Source organism: Staurois parvus, unplaced genomic scaffold (genome assembly GCF_062004578.1).
Source record: "Staurois parvus isolate SC_StPar_1 unplaced genomic scaffold, SC_StPar_1.0 ptg000118l, whole genome shotgun sequence".
Lineage (NCBI taxonomy): Eukaryota > Metazoa > Chordata > Amphibia > Anura > Ranidae > Staurois > Staurois parvus.
In genome coordinates this window covers 2585339-2613131 of record NW_028317914.1, presented here as the reverse complement: position 1 = coordinate 2613131, position 27793 = coordinate 2585339, and the positions used below count along the sequence as shown (strand labels likewise).

Genomic DNA, 27793 nt, shown 5'->3' with positions numbered 1-27793 from the left:
CTGGCCCAAAATAGTAAAAAAAATTTTTTTTTAAATTTAGCTGTGTTTTTTGTTACTACCATAACCTACCACCAAAGAACAACCCAAAAATAATTTCCAGCTCTTGACGATCTCAGCGATACCATATATGTGTATGTTATTTGTTGTTTGTACCTGTACTACAGCCCAGAAACAATAGTGCGTATTTTGTTTTTTGTTTTTTTTTTTACCTAAATCACACTGACACTAACACTAAGGTGTTTATTTACTGAAGCAAAATTAGGCTCACTTTTACATAGAAACCAATCAGCTTCCAGGTTTTATTGCCAAAGCTTAATTGAACAAGCTGAGGTTAGAAGTTGATTGGTTTCTTTGCAGAAATGAGCCTGATTTTGCACTCTCTAGCTTTAGTAAATAACCCCCTAACTGACACTGATACCAATTAAAAAAAAATAAATCCTAACTTTTGACCCTGATCTTTGAGCTTGACCCAAACTCTTGGCACTGAAGTAGATCAATCCTTGATCTAGGTATTTTTTCTTTATTTTTTATTTTATTTTTTAAAAATACATATTTATTTATCTCTTTTAATTCCCTTACAAACAGTTTTGATTTTATTTTCTCTTTGTAAGGAGATGTATCTCTCTCCTCCATTCAGAGGAAAAAAAACAAGGGGGGCCGACTTCACAGTGACTGATCACTGTGATAGCCAATCAGAGGCTATCACAGCGATCGTATGACCTGGAATCGGGAGTCTCAGGTCCTGATCCATAGAACAGAACGGGACCTGAGGCTCTCAGTGACACCCCAGTCTTTGCGCTGGGAGCGCACTGTGCAGCACGCTCCCAGCACAAAGATAAGTGCGCAAATATGCGGCCCCATGGAAAAACCCAGTTTGTGAGGCCGCATATTTGTGTGACATTGGCGGGAAGGGGTTAGGTAAGGGCAGATGATCTGTGAAGCATTTACTTCCTGGAATCCATCTGCGATTAGCTCAAGCCTGCAGGCAGGTGGATGTGGTTAGCTAAGAAACCCTCTCTTCCTCTGAAAGAGAAATGCTCTTGATATATGGCATCATTTTGACTTAGGCCAGAAACTACAAAGCAACTGAAGAAATGTAAAAAAAAAGAAAAATTAAAACAAGCAAATGTAATATACCTGCTTACTGACTGCACACTGTAGTTTTACTGCTACAGTACAGGCAGGCTGTGCATAATAACATACAGTATATATATATGTTTATATCTGGGTAGGGGTCATGGGCCTGCCCGCATACCCAGCTGCCCTCTCACTGGCACCTTTAGATGCTGTTCAGTGGGTCCCAGCCACAGATTCACGGTGCCTGCTGATCAGCAGAGTGGATGACAGGAGAAAGATCTGTGTTGGTAAACAACAAAGATCTCTCTAGTGACAACGGGGATGTGCCATTTTTTGTCTCCCTGCAAAGCAGGCTATAAAAACCATCACATCCTCTAGTAAAAACAGTAAACAGTTAACACAGTAACACTTGGTAGGCACACAGTTAACCCTTTGATTGCCCTAGATGTTAACCCCTTCCTGCCCAGTGTCATTAGTACAGTGACAGTGCATATTATTAGCACTGATCCCTTTATTAATGTCACTGTAGATGTCAGTGTCTGTTAGTGTCAGATTGCCCCCGCACTACCAAAGTCTTGCTGTAAGTCGCTGATGGTACCATTACTGCTATTAAAAAATAAAATTCTAGTATACATACCGTCATTTGTAGATACTATGACTTTCACACAAATCAATTCATGTACAGTACATGTATTAGGATTTTTTTTCACCAAAGACAGAAAACATTTTGGCTTAAATTTATGAAGTCATTTTTTTTTTTAATTTTATTGGATTATATAGCAAAAAAGTAAAAAAGGTTTTATAGCAAAAAGTTATTTTTTTTTCTAAAATGTTATCTTTTATATATATATATATATATATATACACATTTCATTTGTGTACAGTGTTGCATGACCGTACAATTGTCAGTTAAAGTGCCTGGCAGTGCCTGGCCATGACGAGGGTAAACTCTTCCAAAAGTCAAGTGGATATTATACCTTCCTATCTATTTACTAATGCTAGCAGCATAAGGATTAAAAATAGTTGAGTAGAGAGTTTAGTTCTGCTTTCATCAGAAGACTGTCAACTAATGTGTTGGTTCTTGTAAAAACATTTTGGTTATTAAACATTGCATGCTTAACTTCTGCCCTTTTCTTATCAACACTGCTTGCCAAAACCAATGTCACCGATAGTCTACCAAAGCTTAAATGATTCCTGCATATAAGATCGCAGAACAACTATTGCTGGTGATATATTTGCATTTTATCACCAATTACTTTTGTTACTAAATTACATATAATATGAATGTTGCTTGAATCATCTGCAACAAAAAAAACGCCGTATGTAGCAGACAAAAAAAACAACAGGGTTCTCTGATTGGTATAGCAACTCTGTCAGGACTAGTTAAATTGTTGATGGTAAATTTATTTTGTCTACCCAGTAATGAGGAATAACCACTTGAAAACATGACAAAACCTTACAAAGTAGAACATTTGCATCCATTCCAAACTGAAAATGACAAAAACAATGTAACGTCCTGTTTTATATTGCTTATAAGGTATAAAATATAACCTACACTCTTCTGCAAGGTTCTGAACACACAATTGATGATGATGATGATGATGATGATAATGATGATGGTGATGATATGCAAAAGAAAGAACATTTTCCTTCAGAACAGCAACAAAAATTAATTTATCCCACACACAATATCCCTTCCTGTTAATGGAATGTTTTATTGTATTACAGCAGTTAAAAAAACACCTTACACTTTTCAAAGTAACACATTATTTACATCTTAATCAGTTTATAACATCCATTACACACCTGAATTATACTATTAAAGGTAATCAGATTTCTTTTGGTGGGAAAGCATTATTTCATTTATAAATTAAGATTTATGTCGATGAATCTGTTTCTATCATTTATAACAAGATGCACTAATAATATAAGTACAGATGCACAGATAATATTAAATACATTGCATACTGTACATATTGCAATGTTTTATTTTAATGAACTATAAAGCAGTAACAAATTCTGCAGTGCTTTTACATATACATGCAGTTGATCCTTTGCCAATGGGTGTATATGTCTTTTTGCTCATAACTGTACTGTAAGTAGCCATATAGAAATTCATGTTACTGTAACTCAATAAAGTATAGTGAAGTATGCAGACATAGTTAAGACGTTTTGTTGTTGTTCAACCAAACATTAGAGTGGGTGTGATATAAGTGGCCAAGGAAAAATTTCTGGGCCTAGATATAGTGATTGTCCTAAATACTATGCTCTTTTTACTCTCTTCCTGCAGCTGCAGCTTTTATCAACCACACACTTGTATACCGCTCTCGAATGTTTACACTTATGTAGGTCCTCTTCTCATTTAAACCATGTGAAGAGGGGCACTTACCAGACAGCACTAGACAGACTATATTGGTCATCCATTCTTCATTTCTGCTGGTATACTCCAAGTGTTTCAGAAAGAAGAAAAGGCAAGTGCAAAAACAGTATGTTTAACTATAATTATATGGTGTAACATCCATATTAAGAAGCTTGGTGCTAAAACATTAAAAACTACTTGTGTCAATGAGGCTACAACCAATGCATTTCTTAATTAAACATCACCATGTAAGTAGCGTAATAATACTTTTTTAAACCTCTTGCAATGCCCCATATAGCAGCACTTAGACTTGATGAGGCAGGGGCAGGGTTTGGAGCTAATCAAGAATGCTGTAATATATATGTGTGTAGCCTAGCGAGCGCACTCCAAAGCAGCTATATGCACCAAAAGGAACCACAAAAACCTTTCTAGAATAAGCAAATATAAAAATAAAGTGCAGCGCTAAGATAAATAGTAACTAATAAGGGGTGATGCCATCTATCCCCTACAGCAGGCGTGTTATTACACAAAACACGTCTAGGAGGAGCCCTTGCACACCTTGACGTCACGGATCAGGAGGCCCGGCTGCCACCATATGTTTCACACTGGTCAGTGTATTCAGCAGTTCATGCTACATTACTACGACTACTCACAGTCACCCTGTGTTTTACTTTCATTTATGCTTGTATTTATATACTACCAATAATTTATGCTCAATAAATCCTTTGGAATACTACACTATGAGCACCTATATCTTTATTGCTTTGCACTGTGCTTCCACACCTCAGCCCAGTATTCCAGGTGACCTGTCCAGGCCTAGGAAGCAAACCCTTAGACCAGACCAGTATACCCGCTACCCGCCACCAAACTGAAGGACCACCTGAGGATCATCCTAGTACCAGGCAGTACCTACATAGGACCTCCGGTTATCTGAGATCTCTATATGTGCATTAAGATTGCGCTTCCGGTGAGTGGGCAATCTTTCCATACTCTCACATCGGGATGCTGGAGCAGTGTTCATACTGATTAAAGTCACGATATATCATTTTGGACTGTTCACCTATATTTATAATATACCATATTGGACTCTTTATTCATCTTTATTATATTTATAATACTTGCATAAGATTTGTATCTTATTGGTTACTATTTAACTTAGCGTATGCACCTTAAGAATGCTGTAATGTGTTGATAGGAGGAAAGAGCAAAGTGAGCAGAAAGAAGATCTCATCAGACTGCTGCTGCTCTTTCACTGCCCAGTTAAAAGGTTTGGGCTGCAAGGAGGATGTCATTGTATTCTTTAAAGTGGTAGTAAACCCGGTACAAGGCAATGTCATAATGTGCTAGTATGCATCACATACTAGCACATTATGTGAAACGTACCTTAAAATGAAGCTCTCTCACCGCTTACAGGGCTTCCGTCTTCACTCGGTTGAATGGCCGAGCTGCAATAATGTCACTCACGTATGCAGGAGCCACTTTTTACATCACACAGCTCTGAAGGATGTGCATGCCTTTTCTTCAGAGCACATGCGCCGGTGCTGTTTTACAAGTAAATATTTCCTCAACGGTGCACGTGCATATTTGCTAAGTCCCCTTCGGGACAGTTCCAAGGTTTTTGGACACTGTCCAGCAGGATCTAGGACACTTTGCAGAATGGCAGCAGGGTGCCAAATGTAAAGTGCCCAGGGGGTAAGTGACCTCCTGGCAGACATTCATGGTCCCAGCAATAGCAGAGCATCAGCATGGTAGCGTGGGTTCAGGTACGTAACCACTAAACACCAGAGCTTTTCTTTACTTTCACTGACCTCATTGATTTAGGGTTAATTTTACTCCCACTAGCATCAACAGTTTTGGGATCTTTTTGAGCCTACTGACACCACCAATTTTGGGCCTATTTTATCCCACTGACACCAATGATGTGGGGTTGATTTTTCTTCTACTGACACCAACAATTTGGGATTTATTTTTCTCCCAAAAACACCAACAGTTTGGGGCTTATTTAGCTTCAAATGACCCCAACAATGGGACTTACTTTACTACTACAGACAGCATCGACAGGTCTTGTTTTATTCAACAGACACCATAATGGGGCTTATTTTAATTTCACTGACACCAATAAGGAAACTTATTTCTCTCACACCTACTCCCCATGCCCAATTTTATCTAAAACATGGCAAAGCATAGGGGGAAAGATGGACATTTTAAGCCAGTGTTTCTCAAGTAATGGATTGCGACCCAAAAGTGGGACGTGACTAGGGGTGGACTGGACCCTGGGGCAAGTGTCCCCCAGGCCTCTATAATGCCCCTACCATCACCCCAGACTTTGAGACACTTATCAATTACTGCACAAGTTGTTTTGTGGAATAAATTATAATGTTTTGGAAATTAAATTATTTTTGGCCAATGACAAATATTGGTCCTGAGGCTCCACAGTTTGAGAACCACTGCTTTAAGCCATACCCCAAAGCTACAATCACTTTTTTCACCCTTCATTATGTCCAAATGTTGGCTGCTCAAGACCAGTTTGGGTTCCACTCTGGCCAGTAAAGAACAGGAAAGGGAGGCCATAGTGAGCATGTGACAGATCTTGCATCATCACAAGCTGGCTCAATGAACATGACAGTAATTTCAATGAGCTCAATGGTCTGTGCTGCCCTAATTTTTGTTCAGATTGAAATAGAAGGATTGCAGCATGTACAGTATGTGTGACCAACAAATCTGCAGGAGCTGTGTATTGCTATGGATTCCGTCTGGACCAAAATGAATATTTCCAGTGGTACAGTGTAGGTGTAAATAAAATAGTTACTAAATGCAGATCAGACTGTAACACAGTATTTCTAGTCCACATGTAGGCTTACAGTCGAATGTCACTCAATCATATGCACAAACCCAAAGTCAGTAATTTTGAGTAGAAATAAAGAATTCTGGATGTTTAGCTCTAAAGTTAGATTCAGAATGAGAAAATGCAAGTAGTCATATAAAGATGCAAGCACAAGCAACATGACAGATTAGGTCTTTTGACATCAATGGCATATACTTGGTTTTTCTTGGTCTGTATTTCATTTCTCTATAGTTTTTTTTTCACAATAATTTTGGGAAGGGGAGTAGCTTTCTATGATAGGGTTCCATAGAAAGTGAATCATTATAGGGCCGCCTGGCAATCCATTGGTAGCTTCATTCATCTGAAATGGTCACCTGGACTGTATAGTCCTAACTATCTGTCACTGCTTAAATCCTAGTAAAGTCGATAGCACTGGACCCCTTGCATTGTTGGCTCCATCACAGATGAACAATATGCAACAGCTATCGTTACATCTTTGATTCCAGGCCAGGGACAGAATATATCTCCCTGGATGTTTTTACTTTATACAACAGCTGAGCTGGTGATATAGCAGCTTCTTGTAATTTCTATTCCAGTGTACTAAAGAGTCCAACAGCTGGAAAAACTATTTCTTACAATTAAGGCATCTATTCCATGTTTCATATATAAGAGGACAATGATAATAAAATTAACAACGCTACTTGTCTGTTCAATAATTTATTCCTAAAACTTTCTGTTCTGCAGGTGTCTTTTATCATCAGGATGTTAAATCAATTAATCTGAATTCCATTAGCTTGTCTTTTAGTTTAATTTCACCAGTTGTTTTTGATTATCAACACTCAAATGCTAATGTAATTTTTTTCCTAAACAGTGTTGTACATTGGCATTTAAAGAGTAAATTTGCTTTTATTCACTGTAAAGGACAGACAGTCTGCGTCCAGGGCCGATCATTGACAGGTGATCACTGCATGAGCGATTACATGTAAGCAGCCACGATTAGCTATGGGAGACTGTAGCCTCCATTTGTTGCCAATGGGGCTGCCTCATGCAGCTAATTGTCAGGAACCCCACTGGGGTCCTTTCATGTAAACTGTTCTGTCCCATTCACAGTTGTGAATGCCGTCTAAGGTGACTCAACTTTGAATGTGTTTGTGCAGATAGATGAGTGCTTATACTTAGGATGTCAAAGGCTGCTCTCCTTTGTACCACTGTTTAGTCTCTCCCATAGAATCTTGTAGACCTGATATAGAACTTGCAGCATGTGTTGCTCCATATTGGAGAATTCCCATTTAATGAATTCCCCCCACAAGCCCATTCCTCTCCCAATCATCCATTACATATGAATTAGATGCATTTCTGTTTTTAGAGTGCTACTCTGCAGTAGAAATTACTAGTTTTAGGCTACTCTTATATTTCATGGTCTTCAAGCCTTAAAGTGTCACTAAACCCAAATCATAAAAAAACTATCAATCAATGGTGTATTACATGCTGTCCATATTCTTGGTCACAATGAGATTTATTTTCTGTATTCTGCAAAAAAAAAAAAAAAGGTTGATCCTGATACTCTGTCTTCACCTTCTGTTTATGTCCCCAATTCAGCTAGGGATTTTGCAGCTATAGAGGCAACTCTGCACATGCTCAGTTTTCAGTGAGTTTCTATGCAGAGCATTTCCTCACCATCACATCTGAGCAGCCCATGTGACTATAGAGTTACACATGTGGGTGTATATACAGTAGTAAATGAGAGCCCATTCCATCCCTCCTCCTCCTCCATGCCCACTACCCAACTAAACACAATGGGGGTGGGATATTACATGTAGATTAATGAAGGAATCACCTCCTTGTTATTCTAAGACACAGGCTGGAGGAACGTGACACAGCCTTTGACTGGCAGAAATCCGCTCATATCATGTAATTTTCACAAAATAATAAAGATTTAATTTCAAATATATATTTGTATGCCAATTTAAAAGAGTTTATTGATATTATTTATTTTTACTCAGTATTTCAAAGGCTGTTTTTTTTATTTTGAACATGTGACCAGCAGAGGAGGACTACAAGCTCCTACTGTGTATGTTTTCCTGCAGACAAGCTGGGAAAGTGCTGGGTCATGTGACTGCTGTATATAGATTAGGAAAAAGGTATTTAGATTTTTTTTTCTATTATAATAATTACAATGCCATCATTCATATACAAAAAGAGAAGGGATGATTGGAATTAAACAGTGTGTGTTTAGTATCACTTTTTGTATATAAAGCTGAAACTATTTTTAGTTGTTGATATGGATAAAACCTAATCTTGAGTTTTTTTTCTGTTTGTGTGACATTGGAGAGATTTTCTTTTACAGAGACACAACGGGACATGATAGAATTATTTCTAGAGTAAAGGAAAGCCTCACTTAGGCCTCATGCACAAGGGCGCCTGGAACCATATAATATAAAATCTGAGTATTTTTCACCTCTCCGAGAGCCACAGAAGCTGAGTACAACTACCTATAGAACAGGGGTGGACTGACCATTTGGAAACTTGGGCACTGCCCGAGGGCCCGGGGTCAGTAGGGGGCCCCATGAGATGCCCCTGGTACCTTTTTCATAGGCTTTTTTAAGTTTGGGCAAGGACACAGGGGCCCCATGATCCCCTATTGCCCACGGCCCCATGAGTTGTCAGTCCGCCCCTGCTATAGAAATCAATGTACATGGGTGGGCATTGTTACTTGTGGAACACCTACATCTAGGGGTGTACGGCCATACACATGCACCTGTTTATGTAAGTACCTGTTTATTCTCATGTACAGCTGTGTATAATCATTCATTTCTATGGGAGGCTGTATGCAGCACCTGTGTCTTCTGGCTGGGGAAATATATTCACATTTTACATTATATGGTCTCAGGCACCTGTCTGCATGAGGCCTTAGACAGTGACTCCCATTGTAAGATTTCCCTTCTAATGCTGTTCTGTGACAACTCTAAAGTTTGGATTTTCCCACACTTCCAGTACTGGTAACAATGATCACCAAGGCAAACAGAAAGGGTGAACTTCTCTAGTGGAGACACAGATAGCTATATAAAATATAGTTGTGATACATTTATACTGTAGCCAAAAATAAATTATTTTAGTAGATATAAATGGCTAAATACCTTTTCTCATCAGCAGTTAGAGCAGTCTTGTGACTTGTATCAGTGTCTAGCAGAGAACTTGTTAAAGCTTGTAGGAGGAGTTTTCATTTTGCTCTAGGAGGATGCAGAACCCCTGACCTCTGTCTGGACAGTGCTGATTGGCCCTGTGCTGATCACATGCACTCCCCGAAAGAAAAAAAAAACCTCTGTAGAAATACACACCAAACTGAGCATGTGCAGAGTGACTCCACACGATATGTCATATTAGGAGATAAGAAAGGGACATTGGAAGAAGGGGAGGATCAGAGAAGTCAGGATCAAACAGCATTTTTACACAATGCAGAGGATTAACCCCTTAGGTTCCACAGTGAGTATAAACACGCTTTACTGCATTATACAGGCTGATTTTGCTGTTGTTGGTTTAGTAACACTTTAACATACAATTTAAAGCTTAACTCCAACCAGTGTAAAACACATTAGCATTAATGCACTTAAAGCGGAACTCCAGGCACACAATCTTATGCTTGTCAATAAACAAAAAGCATATACTTCACTTTGTGTGCATGGAATGCCTTTGAAAACCCAGTTATTATCGTGTCAAATTAGCAGTGACATTGTCTGTGCTGTACATAGCCTGTGCAGAGAGCAGAACTGTGGACCCAGCAGGCCCCACTCACTACAGAAAACTAAAGGGGGGGGGGGAGAGACAACACCAGTCACCCTGCACAAGGAGAGAGAGTGATAGCCCATATGGAAGAAAAATATATTTGAAATATATTTTAAAAATATTCTTCACAAATATATTGACACATATTTGAAATGCTACCATTTTGGCCATATTCAATATATTTCAAAATGTATTTCAATAAATAAATATTTTTCTAAAATATATTCTTCAGATTTTTTTTTTTAATATAAAAAAGTCATTTTAACATATATTTTTACATATATTTGTAAATACATTCCAAAAATGTAGATTTTGTATTTTGAAAGACATACAGTATATTTGAAATGTATTTTTAAAAATATTTTTCATATATTTTGTAAAAAAACGCATTTCAACATACTGTATATATATATATATTTACACACACACGTATATATTTATTTATTTAAATCTATTTTGAAATATATTGAACATGGCCAAAATTGTAGAATTTCAAATATATGTCAATATGTTCCGGAAAAATATTTTTAACCACTTCCCGACCGGCCGTTGCATATAAACGGACAGATGGTGGCAGTGTAGGGTCGCGTGGCCGTTTATAAATGGCCTCCCTGAACCCTGCTTGTGCGCGCTCCCTGGGAGCATGCAGCACCGCGATCCGGTGCCCGCTGTGTACTCCGGACACAGTGAAACACCGATCGTCAGACGGGACCTCTGTACGAGGTCCCGATCATGTGATCACTGATTGGCCAATCAGTGATCATATGCAAAGTAGTAAGCAAGATGTCACTTGTGACATCATTGCTTACTACGCGTGAAATCTGTGAATGATCACAGAGGTCACATGTTACAAGGCTATTCACAACAGCCTTGTACCATGTGACAAGCTGTGACCAATCTCAGCTCACTCAGTACTTCTCAATGGGTGCAAGAATGCAGACAGAGAGAAGGAGAAATGATTGCTTTTATATCCTATATGGGTGTAAAAGCAATCAGTGTAAAAAAAAAAAAAATCTTCATCACCCCCCACAAGTAGTACAGTGTCACCATGGTGACACTGTACTGCTAGGGTGACAGTATGTAAAAAAAAATAAAAAATAAATAAAAAATAATAATATAAAAAAATAAAATAAAAATGTAAAAAAAAAGTTTAAAAAATATAATTTTTGGTTATAAACTAATTTGATTTTTGTTTTACTAAAAAGATAATGAAATACATTTTGGCAAAGATTTATGATGAAATATTATTTATTTGCAAAATTTTATAAAAAAAACACTTTCAAAATTTTGGGACTTTTTCATTTACATAGCAAAAAAAATAAAAATCCCAGCGGTGAATAAATACCACTAAAATAAAGCTTTATCTGTGTCAAAAAAATGGTAAAAAATGAATTAGGGTACAGTGTTGCATGACCGCGCAATTGTCATTCAAAGTGTGATAGCGCTGAAAGCTGAAAATTGCCCTGGTCAGGAAGGGGGTAAAAGTGTCCGGACAGGAAGTGGTTAAAATATATTTCAAATATATTTTTCTTTCATGTGTGGGTCTTTATTTCATGAAACTCCCATACAGAGGAAACATTTCACACTAGACTATTGCAATTTGGAAGAAATACACAAAACACACAAAGATCAATATCAGAATGCACATCTTTCTTGTATTTAGACAAGATTTTCCTATCCTGAAGTTCAGTTTTAGCATAAAAAATCTACCTAACTCTAGATCCACTTAGGAGGACAGGTACACTTTCACTGTACTGATTTCAGAGGGCATGACAACAAAACAAACTACAAAATAGAAAGGAAGGTTGAAAACCATATAATGAAGGTTGTATTCTATTTCAGGAGAGATCATCTCCACTATGCCTGTCTGGCCTGAACTCCTTACACACTATGAGACAATGAAGAGAAAGACCTTAATCAGGGAAGAAGCGTTGAAGGAAACACCCAAGTGAACAGGTGTTTTCGCCTTTCTATAGATAGATATGATAGACAGAGGTATTTCTTTGCAGAATTCAGGTGTTTCTGTACATAAGGGCATTTGGACATCCTCCAAGCCTAAATATCTTTTTCTCCCCTGGGGATAGTATACTTTGCAGCTCTTCAAGCTTGATTACAGCAAGTTTAATGTTTGTGAGAAAGATTCAACCTTCTTTGTGTTACAGATATGTGCTATTAGGCCAGAAATACTTATAGCTGTAATTATATCTCTCTGCTGCATTATGTAGTCTAAAGAGCCAGGTGGTATATTATTAAGGTTCTCAATATTTGAGGTTGGACCTATAGCCTATCATATTAATTACCACAATTTTATTCTGAAGTAATTGTAAACTCAGTCTTTAAATTTCACATAAGCTTGATCATGTTAACGTCAGTGAGTTGGTGGAATTGGGCTTTAAATTAACATTTCCCAAAACCTATACGCCAGAAGATAATCCTAATAGGATCTCATAGACTCAGTGGCCCCATAGATTACAGAGGTTGTCTGTTTTTATTCACTGTATCATAGGAATGCTCAGTCTCTTTTGATGAAGCCAGGTCAAGGCCTTTGAGGTCAGCTTGGCCTGAGGGATATAGCCAACAATAACGACAATTTAGCAGCAATTAAAGGCATGTTGAGGGACCGTATAGTACCTGCATTGGGTGGATATATTACAAAGGGTTACTTTTGTGAAAGATGCTTAATATAATAAAACTTAAAGTGTTACTAAACAAACAACAGTAAAATCAGTCTGTATTTGCAGTAAAGCATGCTTGTTATACTAACTATTGAACCTAAGGAGTTAATCCTCCACATTGTGTGATAAGGCTGTTTGATCCTGTATTCTCTGATCCTCCCCTTCTTCTACTGCCCCAATCCATCTGCTGATAGTAAACAGCTATTGGAGTCACTCTGCACATGCTCAGTTTGGTGTGTATCAGTTTGGTGTGTATTGCTAGGGAGTTTTTTTTTTTACTTTGGGAAGGTGCATGTAATCAGCATAGGGCCAATCAGCACTGTCCAGACAGAGGGTCAGGAGTTATGCAGCCGCATAGGATAGTCAGAGGACAATGAAAACTCCTTCTACAAGCTTTAACCAGTGCTCAGCTGAACATTGATAGAAATCACAAGATTGCTATACTGTATACTGCTGATGAGAAAAAGTATTTAACAGTTTATATTTACTAAAAAAATTGTATTTCCATGTCCTATGTACTGTGGGAGACCAGATATAGGGAATGCAGGGTCCTGGGTTTATTAACACGTTAAGCTTATCAGGATACGGAAATAGAGGCACTTTGTAACACTGTATGGGCTTGTTTTTACGTGTGGCAGCCCAGATCTTGCCTCCTTGCCGCATGTCTGAATGAGCCCTAAAAGCTGATTCACACATCAGTGGTGCGAATTGAAGCTCAGGTATCACAGCTAATTGATACAGTAGTTGTTCAGCAGTTCAGGTCAGGTTTAAATCAGGTTCAGGACAGGATTAGCTCAGAATCTTATTTTGTTCACACATATGCAGTTTAGAAACGGTTCCCATAGAAGTCAAAAGCCTGTAATCTGCACCTTAACTAAACCCACTGCTCAGAAATCGGACATGACTGTTTTTAAAACCACAGTGAGTCCTCACTGAATCCGCACTGCCAGTGCACCGGATATATGTGAACAGGCACCATAGGAAGCAATGTTTTTTCACATCATATGGATTGAATGCAGTTCAAACCGCTTCCAATCTGCATTTTTGTGAACGGGCACTTAGTCTGTTTTCACAATTCCACTAGCACTCGACATTTTTCCTTCCCCAAGATCCATTGCCCCTGCTTATTCCTGTGAGATCCTGCTTTCCCTTCACATAACTGCTAAGTGGAGGATAGGCTGCAGTAGAATAAAAGGGAACAAATGGGGTATCAGCCTAGGTGCAGTAGGTTAAAAAAGGGTAAAAAAGCTAAATGACTACTCACAAAGGTAGTACATTGGTAGGCATGTAGTGATGTTAATTATCTGGGAGATGTCTTGGAGTTGACCGATGGTAGTCTGCCACTCCTCAGTCTGGTATGTCCGTGCCAGACTGGGAGCCGTCAGTCATGTGAGCCATAACCAGCGTGGAACGCACGGAGAGCCGGGCCGGGAGCAACACCCAGTGGGAGAGCACAGGCAAGTAGAATAAGCATACAAGAGCCTAGCACATGAAAATAGATCCCACACCTCCCACAAGAGTGCGACCACAAAGCAACCCCGGCTATCAAGAGGCATCATGTAGGGAAAACTCCAGTGGAGACACCCTCCAGTGCATTTTACCCCCATAACAGCACCTCCTTCTGATGCACCTCACTCCTTGGCTCAAGGTACCTACTCTCCATTAAACTCACCTCACATTCCAGTCACAGCACCTCCCACCTACCTTGCCCCTCAGTATCAGCATCTCCCACCTACTTGCCTGGTCACAGCACCTTCCTCCTACCCACCTTGCTCTGATTTACAGCATCTTCCATACATCTCTTCCGCTGGTCTCAGCTCCTCCCTGCCACCCACCTCACCCCATGGCTCACAATGTCTCATTCCCACCAACCTGGTCTCCTAGCTCCATGGCTCAGAGTGTCTCATTCCCACCAACCTGGTCTCCTAGCTCCATGGCTCACAATGTCTCATTCCCACCAACCTGGTCTCCTAGCTCCACTTTGACAGTCAGTTCCACTCTACAAACATTTCTGTTCTGGAACATGCACAGTTTTGCTACTTCAGTTTTAAAGCTGAACTCCAGCCTTCCGTCTTCCCTTCAGTCTTGCACAGTTGTATGGGCTGCTCCCCTGTACTAAAATTTTATTGTTTGATTTCACTGCACACAGTGATCTTCTGAAAGTTTAATTTATTAGGTTGAGTAAGTGAGGTGGAACCCACCTCATTTCCTGCATGGGGTATGTCCAGCATCTCCTAAACCTTTCCTCTCCAGCCTTACTGTGTCTGGCCTGCCCCTTTCATTAGTTGGATTTTGGTTCCTTCCAAACTGATATTTTAACATTCAGCTTCAATTGATTTCAATGGGATTCAGATTCTGCACCCACACTTTAAATATGTTTTGCAAACCTGCCTCAAACTGAACCATGGTACATTCGACATACCTGCCACAAATATGATCGGACTTTCAGACTTGGTCAAGCCATTCCCATTTTGTTATACCCTGGAACTTTCAGGGACTAAAAATAGAAACTGTCCTTCCAAAATTTGGACAGTTGAGGGTAGGAAAATAGACTAGTTAAATAAATTACATTATTGTTTGTGGGTTCCAGATTTTATTTATTTTTTACTGTGCAGAATTTTGTTTTCAACGCTTTTTGTAGAATTGCTAACAATTATTTGAATAGTTTCTATTCCTATATATGTAAAGATTATTATACGTGATGCTCAAATTTTCATTTAAATGTTCATCCCATCCATGGCCAGCATTACTTCATAATGAGCTTTTTTCCTATTATGTGTTAATGTCACAGCCCCATACTAAGATCTAAAATGAGCTAGTGGTCAATATCTATCTATCACTGTGCTGAGCCTCGCCTATACACCATCATCCTTCACTGCTTCCCCATCAGGATAAACAAGTCAATATATAGAACCAAAAGTCACAGGAATGATTTTTCAGCAAATAGTGACAGCTATGCCCCAAGCTTACACATCATGTTCCCTTCATGCTGACAAATATTCAATAGGTTACGGTCTGCATATTTATTTAGTACTGACACTAAACCAATATTACAACAGCTTTACAGAGATTGCTCATAGGAATAAGTAAATAAGTGGAGAATCTCTTAGTGCATAGATAGTGGCAAGTTCTAACAAATATCATCTGTTCTCTAGATCTGAAATGTGTACAGATAAGATACACCCAGTATTTTATGTCTGCTATTCATGTCAGCCAGTGTTCAATGAAAATCCAGGTTTAGACCATATACCATGATAAAGTAGTGAAAAGGGCTTTATTTTATCAGGTCTAATAGTACGCAAGGAATGAGGATCCACATTTCCAAAAATGGTTTTAGACCCCCTTCACACAGGATGGACCTGTCAGCAGATCCACTTGCACAGCAGGGGATGTACCCGCTGATCCCTGCTGAGCAAGCAGATAACAGGTTCATGTCCACTCCGCCTATACAGAGCAGACACGGACACAGCCCGCTGCCCTCTTTGGGCTGTTGGATGAAAATGGTCCACCTGTCCATTTCCACCCGACTGTCATCTGACCCGATCAGCCAGACAGATGAGGAACGGATCCCCATCTATCTGCTTTTAGCTGACAGATGTCCATTTACACCCACTGCACCATAGAGATCAATGGAGCTCCCAATCAGGTCCACTTGAAAACAGGCAGACCCGATTGGTCCGCGCATGTGAAAGGGGTCTTCACAGCACATGAGATTGTTAAACACATTGAATATAGTATATACAACAGTTCACTCACTCTGGCTCGATAATCAGTCTAGGGGATGTCATTTTTTTATTACTGAAAAACCTGCAACTGGGTTGGATAGTGGGTATGGGATACACCAGAATGTCTGAGCCAGGGGCGGACTGACCATTTGGAAACTCGGGCACTGCCCGAGGGCCCGGGGTCAGTAGGGGGCCCCATGAGATGCCCCTGGTACCTTTTTCATAGGCTTTTTTGAGTTTGGGCAAGGACACAGGGGCCCCATGATCCCCTATTGCCCGGGGGCCCCATGAGTTGTCAGTCCGCCCCTGGTCTGAGCACAAGGTTGCAGACATTTCTCTTATTCTAAATAGCAGCAACTCCCAGTAGTGTACCAGAAGAATATTAGGGCACGGATTTCACATAGAGCATTTCTCCACTAGTTTGTAGCAACACAGTCTTTTACTCCCAGCTGTAGTCGAGGAGATTATTAGAATATATGCAGGACATTAGGGTAGACTGGAACAGTCTAAGTTTCTTGCAGCTGACAACCACAAGATGGGTTTGGACCTCTTTTTGTAACAGACTAAAACAGTCTGGGTTCTTGCAGCTGACAACCACAAGATAGATAGCACCACAGGCATCCTGGAACAGTTTCAACATCCATAGCTGGGGACCAGAACTGGAGATTAAGCTCTGCTCACGGATCCCAACAGAGAACAAGTCCATGTGCTTGGTCCATGGGAGAGAGAAGTCAAGGAACCAGTCCAGGAAGGCTGGAAGGCTTCAGTGCTAGCAGCCCCCTAAAGCACATGGCTCCATTCCCTCTTAGGGAAGAACAGATCTGCCCAGGTCCCCTGCTATTTACCTGCCTCCCACCAACTATCTGTGCACACCTTAACAGGGATTGATTGGAACATGGTAAAAGCCCAGCCTGAGCATTTGAATTTCCTGTCCTACATTCATCTAGCATCCTTATCCTAGGAGGGTGCTCTCTCTCTCTCTCTCTCTCTCCCCCTCTCTCCCTCTCCCTCTCCCCCCCTCTCTCTCTCTCTCTCTCTCTCTCTATAGCTCAAGAAGATTGAAAGAACACTTTTTAATCATAGCATCCAGTCAAAGTATAGCATCAAGTCAATTACACTCCTGGGATATTGATTTGGTCAGTTGTAGCAGAGGGGGTTGTTAATCAGTTTCAGCTGCTTTGGTGTTAATGAAATTAACAACAGGTGCACTAGATGGGCAACAATGAGATGACGCCCAAAACAGGAATGATTTTACAGGTGGGAGGCCATGGACATTTTTTTCCCTACTTATCTTTTCTTACTATTTTTCACTAGTTTTGCATTTGTCTAGGGTCAGTGTCACTACTGGTAGCATGAGGTGATACTTGGACCCTACAGAGGTTGCACAGGCAGTCCAACTCCTCCAGGATGGCAAATCAATACGTGCCATTGCCAGAAGGTTTGCTGTGTCTCCCAGCACAGTCTCAAGAGCATAGAGGAGATTCTAGGAGACAGGCAGTTACTCTAGGAGAGCTGGGCAGGGCCATAGAAGGTCCTTAACCCATCAACAGGACCAGTATCTGCTCCTTTGTGCAAGGAGGAACAAGATGAGCACTGCCAGAGCCCTACAAAATAACCCCCAGCAGGTCACTGGTGTGAGTGTCTCTGACCAGAAACAGACTTCATGAGGGTGGTCAGAGGGCTCGAGGTCCTCTAGTGGGCCCTGTGCTCACTGCCCAGCACCATAGAGCTCGATTGGCATTTGCCATTGAACACCAGAATGGGCAGGTCTGCCACTGGAGCCCTGTGCTTTTCACAGATGAGAGCAGGTTCACCCTGAGCATGCAGCATACGTGAAAGGGTCTGGAGAAGCCATGGAGAACATTATGTTACCGTTAAAATCATTCTGCATGATCGTTTTGGTGGTGGGTCAGTGATGGTTTGGGGAGGTATATCCATGGAGGGACTCCCAGACCTCTACAGGCTAGACAATGGCACCCTGACTGCCATTAGGTATTGGGATTAAATCCTTGGCCCCATTGTTAGACCCTATGCTGGTGCAGTGGGTCCTGGGTTCCTCCTGGTGCATGACAATGCCCGGCCTCATGTGACGAAAGTATGCAGGCAGTTCCTGGAGGATGAAGGAATTGATACCATTGAATGGCCCCACGCTCACCTAACCCAAATCCAGTAGATCACCTTTGGGATATCATGTTTCAGTCCATCCGATGCTGCCAGGTTGTACCTCAGACTGTCCAGGAGCTCAGTGATGCCCTAGTCCAGATCTGCGAAGAAATACCCCAGGACACCATCCATCGTCCCATTAGGAGTATGCCCCGACGCTGTCAGGCATGCATACAAGCACATGGGGCCATACAAACTACTGAGTACCATTTTGAGTTGCTGCAATGAAATTTCAGCAAAATAGACTAGCCTGCTGCATCATTTTTTTCACTTTAATTTTCGGGGTGTCTTTGAATTCAGTCCTCTGTAGGTTGATACTTTTCATTTCCATCAAACGATGGGGCATCCTTACATTCCTAACACATTATATGCAAGATGGTGTAGCGCTATATAGAAAGACAATAATTGTGACAATCGGTGCTACAAAACACACGAGGTCCTAATGATGAACCAAATGAAGTGACCTACACAGTAAATGGTGAACCCAATCCCTATAGGGATAAAAAACAGTGTGCCCCCTGGTACCCAATATCCTTACGTTCCTAACACATTACCCAGTCCATATCAGTATAGATGAATGGATACTCCAACTATGCCATTTTGTGGCTGGGGGCCTAACATGTTTGTGCACTAAGGGTTTTTGTGCTCATCAATGCCAGGACTAGGTGGGAATTCTTATGTGCTGTCTAACACTAAGACAGTCTCCTGACTTAGAGATGAGCCAACTCTGCATGTAGAATGAAGCTGAGTTTCATTTGGGGATATTTTCAGACCAGGCTCACAGACAAAGTATAACAGACTTTATTGATCATTTAGTGTAAACATGATACAAAGTGCAAATGGTCCATTTCTTCTTGCCCTGACTGACTAGTGATTTGCTCAGGTGTTACCTTTTAAGGTGTTAGTCCATAATGGCAGAGTCCATGGCTGGAAGAAGAAGAGGCTTCTCTTAGTCCTGGAGTGTGGAGGCAGCAACACAACACACCGGAGCACTCAGGGTCTCTGGAATCTCTCTGGGCTCCACAGACCTCAGCCTTCTCCCATTTTATATCTCAGGTGGCCTTGCTGAAGCCTCAAAAAATCCAGTGATCCAGAAACAGTGATCTTAACTCTTTCCCAACCCAGCCTGGGCCAGTACCTTACTAAATGGTACCCAACCTGCTTACACACTCGTGGCTAAGATGCAAAGATATGGGTTACTGCCAGCATAAACCTTAAAGTCCCCACCTGCTCCAGAGGTCCCAAAGAAGAGATCCCCACCATTCAGCAATGTCTTAGTTACAGACATCCCTCTCTTTCACGTGGATTAGTCCCAAAATACCCATAATCAGGGTTTGTAGCTCTTTTCCACCCAAAATCTCTCAGATTCCATATAAGGGCTTAAAACACCTGGAAAATCTGCAAAGCACCCAGGATCACCCTGGAACCCCTCACCTTGCATAGATGAGAATCCCAGAGTATTCCCAAACAGAGGTAACCAGGTATCTCATATGTTCAAAAGGGTTTCTGCAATGGCAATCTGCAAAGGTTTCCTTCACAATGTGCCCTTTCATACCGCACAGCCTGGACATTTTCCTGACTGTGCCAGAGTTCATTTATTCCTCTCAGGTGAGAAGAGAGAAGATAAAAAGGAGGATTCTGATTGGCTGTATTGGTGGTTGCAAGGAGGCCTTGAAGCAAGGATAAGGATTAAGCTGCTTACAGTGACAAGAGACCCAACAGGCACCAGGTAGACCAATGTGTACTGCCAGTGGAGAGAAAAAGTGCAGGTTCCAGTTGGCCAACCTGTGCAGCAACCACCATTGTGGTCTGCATCTTGTCCATCTTCATGCACATGCAGGAGTGACCTTTCAGTGAACAGTGTATCTTAGTGGACATCTTTCTGGTAGATTGCATTCAGGCCCCATAGTCAGCATTTTCTGAAGTGGGAAATGTTGGATGTGTTCAATGTTGTTCTACTGAATTGGCAGCGTTGTTCTCTACTTACCCAGTGTGTTTCTGGCAAGGCCTTTCACTGGCAGTAAAGAGATTGAACACCACTAATCATTTCATTGTATGATGCAGCTGTTCTTATTCTACTGCTTTTTCTGCTGTTCAGTCTATTTAACTAATACTTCTCCCCAGAGCTTACCGTTATTTGTTTAAAAAAAAGCCCATTTATTTGTCATTGGTGTGTCGGTGTACTATGGGTCCAGTTACAGGACAGGTCATCACTGTAGAAGGTAGGAGAACCCATTATTTACCAACTGCTTCTACATAGGTAAAAAGTACATTTTAATTCAAGGCATTCTTTCCCACTCTTCCAGAGATGGATTAAGGCAGATTGGAGCTCACGGCAAGATAACAAGTTTGCCCCCTTCCCATCTCTGATTTGCATTGACAAGGTTTGCAATAAATACAGTGTTGGTAAAAACGTACCATCTCCTGACATCTGACATCAGCTTTGGTTAAATGCACCATCTCCTCCTTCTTGGAGATTGAAGATGGACCCCCTGGACATCCATTAAGCCCTTCACTTCTGCTGATCCTTAGTTGTTTTCTTCCTACTTTGCTCCCTGAGTCATCGCTCATATACTTAATGGGACAACCAGTATTCATGAAGGACTGTTCTTAAAGTCTTTTCATGTCCAATGATTCCACTATGGTCATATGTTCACCCGCAAAGGGAAACCTTTACCCAAGAAAAGGTAGAAAAGGCAAGCATTTGTCTGTTGAAAGAAGCATGACTGTCATAATAGCTAAAATGATTTACAGGTATCTACCCATCCCTTTAAAGAATTCTCCATTCAAGATAAAAATCTTGCAACATATATTTTGGCAGAAGGCTCCCGATGCCAGGTTCTAGTGGTAATACTGAAGCTATCTCAAGTGCAACTAATAAAATATCCACAACAGTAGAACTAAACTCTAACAGAAGAATACTTTTATTTAAGTAATACCTGTATAGGTAAAACAATTTTCCCTGACTTTGTTCTGGCTTTTTTCCCCTACACTGTGCACATCTTGTAGACTCTTTGTATAAACTTTCTGGGGATGTGTGCATGCTCCAGTTGCATCTGAATGTGAAAGGTTTACTCTGGCGACTACAGTGGAAGGTGCCAGAGCACTGTGTGTTGGCATGGCTGCTTGTAGTCCAATTTATGAGTGCATAGAAAAGGGTGACAATTCCATATCATATTAATAATTATTTTATTTATTTTTTTGTTTGAAATCTGAGTATCAGAAACTCTTAACTGACCTTAGGAGACACCAATTGGGTTGAGGTCCAGCAGCTCTGGGCAAGTGCTGACATCCATACAGAGTGGATATTATTCATCTCAATTATATCACAATGTCTACATTTTTACCTACAGTAGGACTTAAATGCTTCAGGTTGCAGAGGTTGCTGTAGCTAACAATGGACAAATCACTTCATCCTTTCCATCACCATATTGGTGGTTCTAATATGACCAGAACATGAAGGAATAGTCTTGGTGGAGTGTAGTAAAACACTTTATCACAATCACAGTAAGGAGATCTGACTGCAGCTCATGCATTGTAAGGACACACAAATTCTGCTTGTCACAAGGGACTGTCATTAGGAAAAAAGAATGACATTGCAATGGAAACATTACAACATGATGTGGGAGACTGCAATCAGATACCTCTCTGTAACCTTGGGCAAGTCATCTTATCTTTGCGGGCGAGGTTTTACAATTCCCATGACTAGAAAGTCATAATGTTATCTTATGAATATTTGCAATATTTCCAGTAATGGTGGACAATGTAGCTATTATACATAGGGAGTGAACAATTAACCAAAAAGTTCTAATGCCGCTGAAGCCATTAGCGGAAAGAAAGCTTGCACCATAAATGGTTGAACTTTAAAGAAGTCTTTGAAGAGTAAATTTGAACAACAAAATAGATTGTAAAATTATGATTTCCCCAAAGAGGGAGCGTTCTGAATAAAGTTCAGAATATTCCATTCTACAAGCAGCAATACACAGAAATCCTTAATACGCAGCATGGGTCATAATGTTTTCACTATTCAGTAAGTGCAATAGCGCAAACCCTCTTCACTGGCACAGCTAGCTAGTTCCCCATCATTCAGCTGCTCTGCTGAGATCAAATAAATACTACTTCTAGGTATGAAAGAACACTTCCCTACATCAGTGGTGTATTTAGTTGTTGTGTTGCCCTAGCAAACACTAAAATTGGGCACCCCCCGGCCCCGCTACTGACACTCTCTACCAACTACCCCCCAGCCCCACTGCTGCCACTCTCCTCCAACCACCCCTCACCCAGCCCCACCACCGCCACTCTCCACCAAACAAACTCCCCCCTCCCCCGACCTGCCACTGCCACTCTTTATCTGCTGTACCGATCCCCATCCAACAAAGAGACATTCACAGCACATACCCACATCCAGCAACATTGTAACAGTTCATAATAAGCAGCCAAGCTACACACAGGCCAGCTCTCATAAGAAACTGCAGAAATACTATGATCAGAGACTGGAGACATACTACAGGAGATGGTGATAGACTGCAAAAATACTACAGGAGATGATCAGAGACTGCAGACATACTACAGGAGATAATAACATACTGCAGAAATACTACAGGGGATGGTTAGAAACTGCAGACATAGTATAGAAGGTGGTCAGAGACTGTGGACATAGTACAGGAGATAATAACATACTGCAGAAATACTACAGGGGATGGTTAGAGACTGCAGACATACTACAGAAGGTGGTCAGAGACTGTGGACATAGTACAGGAGATGGTGATAGACTTCAAAAATACTACAGGAGATGATCAGAGACTGCAGACATACTACAGGAGATGGTCAGATACTGCAGACATGATACAAGAGATGGTCAGAGGCGGCAGACATGATACAGGAGATGGTCAAGGACTGCAGAGATGATAAAAGAGAGGGTCAGAGACTGCAGAAATACTACAGGTATTGGTGTGGTGATGGATGGTCCCCCCCTCCCCCACATCTCTGTGGAGGGGGTGATGTTGCTGTCAGTGTACACAGCTCTAGGACCTGAGGGAGCTGTCCCCCTCTAGAATACACCTGTGCGATCCCTGTCCCACACCCCCCTCCTCTGTGTGCAGGTATTGTCGGACTCTTCTGCTCACATTAGCAGCACACAGCAGCCCGGACAGCACACAGGTCTTCTCAAACTCCAGGCCAGTCAGCTCAGCAGCAGTAACTTCATCCAGACAGCAGGTCCCCTCAGACTCCTGGTCCATTCCATTGTCAGAAGGAAGCTGGGAAAGTACAGAAATAGAGGCAGAGGTGAAGCAGCTTTGAAGGGGGAAGTTACACCCTCCTCCTCTGCATGACGAGACCTCTATGCACCAAACTGGATGCTAGGTGGGCCTAGCAGCTAATCATTTTTACAGGCAGGACTAAGTTGGGAGACCAGTAAATCAAAGCCAGTTACTCTGGTCATGGCGGTAGTTTTGCCACTGGCACAGACTCAAGGGGCAGCTGCTTTCAGCCTCATGGCAGCTGCCCCTTTTGCCCAGCATTAAAGATGGCCCTGGTTGAGGCCCAGATCCCTTGGGATGCCCGGGCCCCTTACATGTGTATAGGCCATCCGCCCCTGATGGTGGCCCTGGCTGTCATAGGGAGTGGGGAAAGAAGCCTCAAACCCTGTGGCAGAATGGTATGTGTTCTGGGGGCAGAGGACAATCAAGTGAAACTGTTGCTTTGCCTCCCCTCTACCCCGACTTACAACCAATGAGAATACCCAGCACTTAGAGGTGTGGAAGAGCATTTGGAATGACAGCACTGCTCCCCCAGGGCGCTGACATGGACAAGCACAGTGGGGGTGTAGAGGAACAAGGAGCTGGGAGGGAGTACAGGTAATATGAATAAAAAAGGGTCATAAGACATCCTTTCCAGAGACACTGTCATCTTTGACTACACAGGCAAGGCTGAAGTGTCTTTTTAAAGTATGCCCATCACTAAAATGTCATCATAGCTTAACTCACATTATTATTTTAACTGTAATGATAAGTCAAAAACTGATAGAAGACTGAGATGACTAGGCTTCTCTCTTGTATCTCTGGCCCAAGGATCTCTGGAAGTGGAACAGACAGTGAGAAGGGATAAGAGGAGAACTAGTGCCTGAAGATGTAGATGGCGGGACGTTGGACTGAACACACTGATCTGGATGATCCACCAAAGCATGAGGCCAGAAGTGTCAGTTGTGGAATCATCAGCACCACAAGGAAAATCAGCAGACATTAAAGGAGAAATTTGGTTGGACCACAGATTTAAGTGGGCTGAATACATGAGTGATCCTAGTGTGGAGGAAAATGCATAGATAACTGGAGCCCATTCTAGGGCGTCCAAAATTGGCACTTAGTGATAGCATGGAACTGAATCAGAGACAGTAGGAGAGTCACAGAGGTAGCTGGGGTTGGCAATGAGAGGGCAGTGAGGTACAGAATCACAAGTTAAATCAGAACCTTGGATGAAACCGAGGTCAGAAATTAGTAAGGAGCGGTGTAGAGCAGGATCCGAATTCAGGTTGGGGAGAGTCAGGTCAGTAACAGGAATCAAATGCAGAACACAGGCCAGAACACAGAGCACAAGCTGAAAACCAGTCAGCACTGACACTGAGTTAGAGCTTCCCTTAAAATGGTTTAAACCTCAGACATGAAATATGAACAAAGCAAATGCCTCTATAGTGTGTACTTGGCTGAATCCAGAGTTTTATTTCTGTCTGCTGCTTAGTAACTCTGCTATCTGTATGCATCTTTTGAGACAAATTTTCCTGACACCAAGAGAAAAATGGTGACAGGTGAGAGACCTCCAGCAGATTGACAGCCTCAGCTCTGTTGGCTGTCTGGAGGGGGGCGTGTCTCTCTGTTTCTTCCCTCCAATTAGCTCTCAGAACTCTCCTCACTGATCTATGCAGTGTTCAACTTCAAGTCCACGCCCCTTTTTCTGACAGGTCGGAAAAGCTTTATATATTCAGCAGAAAGAATACTGCAGATAAACAGGTACAATTTATGTAGGAGGATCTGTGTCATCTCTATGTATCATCTGAGGCCAGTCTTTTCACTGGATAAATGTGAGGGTTTACAACCACTTCACATAGGCCATCTGGTGCCAAAACTGACAGTGAACAAGCCATGAGTAAAACTATGCTCATGCATGTGTTTCCAATCCAGCTATCTAACATCAATTCCCTGGTATGATACCCCTCTTACCAAGCTCTCTCATCTAACCTAAAGCCTAAAAAGCAGATCAGTCTGTGACTATCAGAAAGTGGAATAGGTGTAATCTACCCACAAACGCCACTATTCCTCCCACTAATACCAATGATATGCCACTATTCATCTTCATAATGACCACAAGAGCTATGAGATTTTTTACTCCCACTGACCACCAAACCCAAGGCATTGTTTATTCCCACTGAATGTAGGATATTGTGGGGTGGCACAGTGGCTTAGTGGTTAGCACTTCTGCCTGGCAGAACTAGGGTCGTTGGTTTGAATCCCAACCATGGCACCACCTGCCTGGAGTATGCACGTTCTCCCTGTGCCTGCATGGGTTTCCTTTGGGTACTCCAGTTTCCTCCCACACTCCAAAGACATGCAGGTAGGTTAATTGGATCCTGTCTAAATTGTCCCTAGTATGTGTATGTATGAATGCGAGTTAGGGACCTTAGATTGTACACCCCTTGAGGGTTAGGGACTAATGTGAATGTACAATATATGTATGTAAAGTGCTGCATAAATTGACGGCGCTATATAAGTACCATAAATAAATAAATATTTTTTACTTTACCCCCATTGACAACATTCTGCTCTCCCTCAGTAAACTGGCCCTTCATTTAGAAATTTTGGAGACCCCTGCTATAAGTGATACCTAATAATAAAAATAAAGACTCATCAACTTGCATGCTTTCATGACACACATACTCTCTAAGAACACATTCAGATGTAGGGTTTAAGTTTTGCTTTTAAATATGAACCAATGCTTGCAAACTGTGTCTTTGGTGCGAGCAGATGAAAATAAATTCTTGCATATAGTAAAGCACGGGTCTGTGGTTTTGCCTAGGCCTCACACCAGATTGTGTAGCCTTTTTTTGAGGTGTTAGCGTGTTTGTTCTCTGCATCTTGTTGTTAGCGGCTTCAGTGTGTGTGAAAAGGAACTATTTTAGCTTGTTATCTGAGGTTTCCTCTTTAGCTTGGTGATCATTTTTTCCTTTCTGAGAAACTGTGCTAAAAAAACTATTTTCTCAAATCCAAATGCAGTGCCGACTTTAAAACAGCTTTTTATTTTTTTTTAGAAATTTTATATAAATCAATAAATAATTAGCTGGAAAGCATTTACCGATATTGTTTAGAGCATGTATCAATGTATTTATTATTCTACTGTTAAAGCAAGATCCATTTTGGAAGTATTGTATTTTAGAAATAATTACCAGTTGTTCCCAAAATACTAATGTGTATCCAAACTTTAAAAACAAAATTGTAAGGCATACCTCCCAGCTTTCTGAGATGGGGAAGAGGGACACCCTTTAGCACAGTGTGTAGGCAAAGGACATACCCCCTGCTACACCCCCAGTCAAGTGGCCCCTGAAGAACTAATAAGCAAAAAATGATTGGAAAAAGATATGTTTTCTTTTTATTATCATTATTTTTTTTTATACTGACTTTTTAAGCAGTTCTGTGCTGCACTATAGCAGAAATGCTGCTACAGGGTGGCACGGGTGCGCAAAATCACATATATATACCTGATTTTGCAGTACCGGGAAGGGGGGCGTGTGTGTGCCCTACCTGCATTGCCATTCGCGGCCTCGGCTGTCAATCATTGGTTCCCGGCTGGTAAATACTCGCCGGCACCTGGTGATTGCCAAGTATCTCCGATGGGGGAGAGACCTGTATGTAAACAATACAGATCTCTCCCCTGTCAGCTTCTGCACACTGCTTTGTATGGCTCTGCACAGCAGAGCCATACAAAGCAGTGTGCTTAAAGTGGAAAACACTCACACAGCATACTGTGAAACGGCACGCCCCACATGTTAACCCCTTCCTGCCCAGTGCCATTAGTATAGTGTCAGTGCTTTTTATTAGCACTGATCACTGTATTGGTGTCACTGGGGATGTCAGTGGCACCAAGTCAGTTCCCCTCCAGTGTCAGAATGCCCACTGCAGTCTCGCTATAAGTAGCTGAT

General features: G+C 41.4%; 1 pseudogene; it reads right to left on the bottom strand.

Annotated features, from left to right (window-relative positions):
* Positions 1-27793, bottom strand: part of LOC149467207 (uncharacterized) — a 198323-nt pseudogene that overhangs the window by 149053 nt on the left and 21477 nt on the right.